Here is a 6000-nt window from a genome sequence, read left to right as displayed (position 1 = left end):
CTATGAGTCAGTTCCAACTCGATGGCACCTGACAACAACAACAATTATTTTAATCTTTGCTGTTATTGATGGTGTGAGATGATATCTCATTGTTGTTTTGATTTGCATCTGTCTAATAGCTATTGATCATGATCATGTCTTCATATGTTTGTTGGTTGCCCAAATCTCCTCCTTGGTGAAGTGTCTGTTAGTGTCCTGCACCCATTTTAATTGGGTTATTTGTCTTTTTCTTGTAGAGGTATTATAGTTTCCTATATATTTTAGAAACGAGTCACTTGTCTGATGTGCTGTTGCAAAAGATTTATTCCCATTCTGTGGGTTCCCTTTTTACTCTTCTGGTGAAGTCTTTTGATGCACATAAGTGTTTAATTTTTAGAATGTCCTAATCATCTATTTTGTCTACTTTTATTTGTGTAGTTTTCAAAATGTTCGGTAGTCTGTGTATTCCCTGAATTAGTGCCCTCACATTTGTCCCTATTTTTTCATTGATGACCTTCATAATTTTGGGATTCACATTTAGGTCTTCAATCTATCCTGAGTTGGTTTTTGTATAATGCATGAGGTAAAGGTCTTGTTTCAGTCTTTTGCATATCACTTTCCAGTTCTGTCAGCACCATCTGTTGAAGAGACTATCCCCTCCCTATGCGATATATTTAAGTACTTTGTCAAAAATCAGTTGGCTTTATGTGGCTGGGTTAATTTCTGGATTCTTGATTCTGTTCCATTGATCAATGTATCTTTCATTGTACCAGTACTAGGCTGTTTTGATCACTGTAGCCGTATAATAAATTTTGAAGTTGAAGAGTGAGAGGTTTCCAACCTTATTATTCTTAAGCAGTGCTTTGCTTATCCTTAGTCTCTCTCCTTCCCATATAAAGTTTGTAATTTTTCCCCCCCATCTCTTTGAAGAATGTCATTGGAATCTGGATTGGGATTGCATTGTATATGTAAATTGCTTTGGGCAGTATTGACATTTTCACAATGTTAAGTCTTACTATCCAGAAGCATGGTACATTCTTCCATTTTTGTAGGTCTCTTTTGGTTTCTTGTAGTAGTGTTTTGTAGTTTTCTTTGTATAGGTTGTTTGTTTTTCTGGTTACATTTATTCCTAGATATTTCATCCTTTGGGTGACTATTGTATATGGTAATGCTTTCCTAATGTCCTTTTCAGTGCTATCATTTTTGGTGTAGAGGAATCCAACTGATTTTTGTATGTTGATCTTATATCCTACCACTTTGCTGAATCTTCCATTGAGGTCTAGTAGCTTTTTTACTGAGTCTTTGTGGTTTTCTATGTATAGGATCATATCGTCTGCAAATAGAGAAAGTTTTACTTCTTCTTTGCCAATTTGGATGCCTTTAATTTCCCTGTTTTGCTGTATAATCTTGCTAAGACTTCCAGCACAATATTGAATAGGATTGGTGACAACGGGCATCCTTGTCTGATTCCTGTTCGCAGAGGGAAGGCTTTCAGTTTCTCTCCATAGAGAGTAATGTAGGCTCTTGGTTTTGTATATATCCTCTTTATTATTTTGAGGAATTTCCCTTCAATTCCTACTTTGTTGAGTGTTTTTATCAGGAATGGATGTTGGATTTTGTCAAATGCTTTTTCTGTATCAATCGATATGATCATGTGATTCTTTTCTTTTTTCTTATTTATATGGTGGATAAGGATCCTTTTTCTAATGTTGAACCATCCTTGCATCCCTGATATGAATCCCACTTGATCATGATGTATTTATCTTTTTGATGTGCTGCTGGATTCTGTTGGGAATTTTTGCATCTGTGTTCATGAGGGATTTTGGTCTATACTTTTCTCTCTTAGTGATGTACTTTCCTGGTTTTGGCATGAGGGTTATGCTTGCTTCATAAAATGTGTTAGGAAGTTTTCCGTCTTCCTCTATATTCTGGAATAATTTGAGTAGAATTGGTGACAACTCTTCCCTGAGTGTTTGATAGAACTCACCAATGAAGCCATCTGGGCCTGGACTTCTGTTGGTTGGGAGTTTTTTGATGACCTGATCAATTTCTTCTTTTGTTATGGGTCTGTTCTGGTTTTTTACTTCACTCTGTATAAGTTTAGGTAGGTCAGGTAGGTCGTGTTTTCTAAAAATGTACCAATCTCTTCTGAGTTTTCAAATTTGTTAGAGTACAACTCTTTATAGTATTCTGTTATTATCCTTTGATTTCCTTTGGTTCCATTGTGACATCGCTCATGTGGTTTCTAATGTGTGTTATCTGTGTCTTCTGCCTCTTTTCTTTTGTTAGGTTTGCCAGTGTTCTGTAAATTTTGTTAATCCTTTCGAAGAACCAGCTTCTTGTCCTGTTTATTGTTTCTATAGTTTTTCTATCTCATTTATTTCTGCTCTAATCTTTATTATTTTTTTTCTATTGGTGGCTGTAGGTTCCCTCTGTTGGTCTGTTTCTAATTGTTGTAGATGCTGTGTTAGTGTGTGAATTTTGGTTCTTTCTTCTTTTTGGATGTGTGCATTGATTGCAATAAATTGTCCTCTCAGCACTGCTTTTGCCGTGTCCCAAAGATTTTGGTATGTTGTGTTTTCGTTCTCATTTGTTTCTAGGAACTTTGTGAGTTCACGTTTAATTTCTTCTACTACCCAGTCGCGTTTCAGTAGGGTGTTATTCAGTTTCCATGTATTTGATTCTATGTCCTTTATCTTCTTATTGTTGGTCTCTAATTTGATAGCATTGTGGTCTGAGAAGATGCTTTATAGAATTTTGATATTTGTAAATTTATGGAGGTTTGTTTTGTGGCCTAATATTCTGGAGAATGTTCCCTGTGCACTGGAAAAGAATGTGTATTGTGCTGTTGTTGGGTTGAATGCTCTGTACACATCTGTGAGGTCAGTTGGATGATTGTGTTGTTTTGTTCTTCTGTGTCTTCTTTGTCAAGTTTCTTTCTGGTTATTCTATCCATTTTTGAAAGTGGTGTATTAAAATAGCCCACGATTATTGTAGATTCGTCTATTTCCTTCTTCAAATCTATTAGAGTTTGCTTTATATATTTTAGAGCTCTTTAATTGGGAGCATAGATATTTATTATGGTTATGTCATCTTGTTCAATTGTCTGTTTAATCATGAGATAATGTCCATCTTTTTCTATTATGCTGGTTTTTGCCTTAAAGTTTATTTTATCAGAGATTAGTACTGCCACTCCTGTTCGTTTTTTATTGCAATTAGCTTGGTATATTTTTTTCCATCCTTTGACTTTTAATCTGTTTTTGTCTCTGTGTGTAAGAAGTGTCTCTTGCAAACAGTATATTGAAGGATCTTGTTTTCTTATCTATTCTGCCACCCCAGGAAGAGGTTTTTAAACAAGTACATGGTGGCCCTGGCATTTGGAGACCTGGTTTGTCTAGCTCTACTGTGTTGCTGTGCTCCCGTGTATGAGTGAGCTGCTCTACTCCTCTGTTCATCTTCCCATCCAGAAAACGGGGCTTACATTGATCTGACCTACTTCTCCTAGGTCCTCCTTCGACCCTGGAGAATGCTTCCCCACATGCTGCAGTACATCCACAGTGCCCCTGCTACCTAGCTTCATTGCCAAAGTCTACCTTAAACAGACACTAGCACCTAAAAAAACTGAATAAAAAGATGAGAGAGGGAAGGCAGTAATGGCTCTTCAATTACTTATGAGGCTGCCTGCTGGCTCAATGAATGAAGTAATAATCAGCACTCAGGAAGGCTGCAGTGTAGCCTGGCTAAAGATCCGGGTTTCTGCATTTGATCCACCATGCCTCTCACTCACCGTAGGATAAACTCTGGGTGCGTTCCTTAATCTCTATGAGCCTTGGTTTGTCATCTGTAAACAAGGATAATAATGATAGCCACATCATAGGTTATAGTCAGACTGCAGTGGGACTGTGTGTAGAAAGGACCACTGTCTGCCCCCTTAAAGAAATTCTTGATGAGCCATGGCCACTGCAGTGGCCACTGCTGTAACTTTCGTGGTCTGTGGAGAGTGTCCAGAATGTCTTCTTGGGCAGGTAGTACTCGCAATGATGCTGTCCCACTTTGCAAACAAGGAAGCTAATGCTTAAGAGGACAGGCCCTTATTGGTCAGCCCAGAGCCCCTTGAGCAGAGAAGAGCCTCTGCATTGAAGGTCCCTTCAGCTCAGGTCACTGTGCCATGACCCTGTCACTGGGGATGGGGTACCAGTATGTCAGGTCTCAAGGGGCATTCACTGTAGCCAGTGGCAGAAGCTAGGGGTGGGGGTGCAGACTGACCAGCGTGTCCCCAGGGAAGTTTGTGTCTGTCGTGCACTGGTCCAGTGAGGCTCACTCCTGGCAGGGCATCACGTCATCTAAACGTATAAAAAATATAGCTTCCTGATTACAGCCTGGAGATTTGGATACACAGCAGGTCCAGGGCATATGGAATTTAAAACATCTTGGGTAATTCTAACACTCAATAGAGAAGTGATGGGATAAGAGCTGTGGAGTTGTGGGTAATTGTGCCTATCCCCAGGACTGTTGTGAGGGTTACATGAAACTGTACATCTGAAACATTGAGCTTGGTACCCTCCAGCCACTGGGGATAGTTGTTCTCCTTGAAGCACAGGCTGGACAGAACCTCACTCCTCACTAGCTCTGCCTTCTGTCTTTGAACAAGGAGCTAGGAGTCAGGCTTTGTTTCCATATCTTTCCAGTGCTTAGATGCCCTCTTCATTTCCCCTTCCCGTAGCCTCCCAACACTGGAGGCCAAAGTACAGAGCGAGTCTTACCACCTTAGAGATGAGAAGTGAGAGACAACCAGTTGCAAGTCAATAGGAAATTGGAGACTTGTGCCTGGGTCAGGCTTGCTGGGTTGTGTTGAAGGTCCAGACTAAATATCAACACATTTCTTCATTAAAACGCGAGCCAAAATGAATGACTCTTGGGTTTTGTCTGCTGATAACGATGATGGTGACAACAAACAACTATAGTGTCAGTATCCAGCACCTGTTGAGCATTTGCTAGATACCGGGCCCTGCTCTACATTCATTTCAAATATTAACTTATTTAACCCTTTGACAGCTCTCAGGGAGGTACTACTAACGAACACATTGAACAGATAGAGAAAATGAACTCTGACTCACTAGAGGGCTATGTTTTCAAGGTTTCTGTTTTGGTTTTTGTGTTGCTGACTGGTTCATTTGTAAGGATTTTTATTTTCATTGTGTAGAGTTATAATCCATACTACATAAGGAGCTTTGGTAACGTAGTGGTTACGAATCAGGCTGCGAACCGCAAGGTCAGCAGTTCGAAACTACCAGCTGCTCCGCGGGAGAAAGATGAGGCGTTCTGCTCCCATAAAGATAAACAGCCTCGGAAACCCTGTTCAGGGTTGCTATGGGTAGGAACCGACTTGACGGCACATAACAACAACAACAACAACAATATATAGTCTTCAGTCTTCATCAACAAGAGCTTCAAGTCCTCTTTGCTTTCTGCAAGCAAGATTATGTCGTCTGATACCATGTTCTTCATATAATCCAGCTTCTTGGATAATTTGCTCAGCATACAGTTTGAATAGTATGGTGAAAGGATACAACCGCGACACACATCTTTCTTGTTTTTTAAGCCTGATTTTCACCACACAGTGTTTGCATGAGACAAATCTGCTGCAGAAGACTTCTTTAAAATGTTAAGAAGGCAAAGGTGTCACTTTGAGGACTAAGGTATGCCTAGGCCAACCTATGGTATTTTCAGTCACCTCATGTCCATGTGAAAGGAGATCTGGTAACATAGTGGTTACGAATTGGGCTGCGAACCTTAAGGTCAGCAGTTTGAAACTACCAGCTGCTCCATGGGAGAAAGATGAGGCTTTCTGCTCCCATAAAGATTTACAGCCTCGGAAACTCTGTACAGGGTCGCTACGGGTCGGAACTGACTCGACGGCACTTAACAACAACATGTCCATGTAAAAGCTGGATAACGAATAAGGAAGACCAAAGAAGAGTTGATGCATTTGAATTATGATGTTGGTTAAGGATATTGAAT

This window comes from Chrysochloris asiatica, unplaced genomic scaffold (genome assembly GCF_000296735.1).
Source record: "Chrysochloris asiatica unplaced genomic scaffold, ChrAsi1.0 scaffold00050, whole genome shotgun sequence".
In the NCBI taxonomy this organism is placed as follows: Eukaryota; Metazoa; Chordata; class Mammalia; order Afrosoricida; family Chrysochloridae; genus Chrysochloris; species Chrysochloris asiatica.
This window is presented reverse-complemented; position numbering follows the sequence as displayed.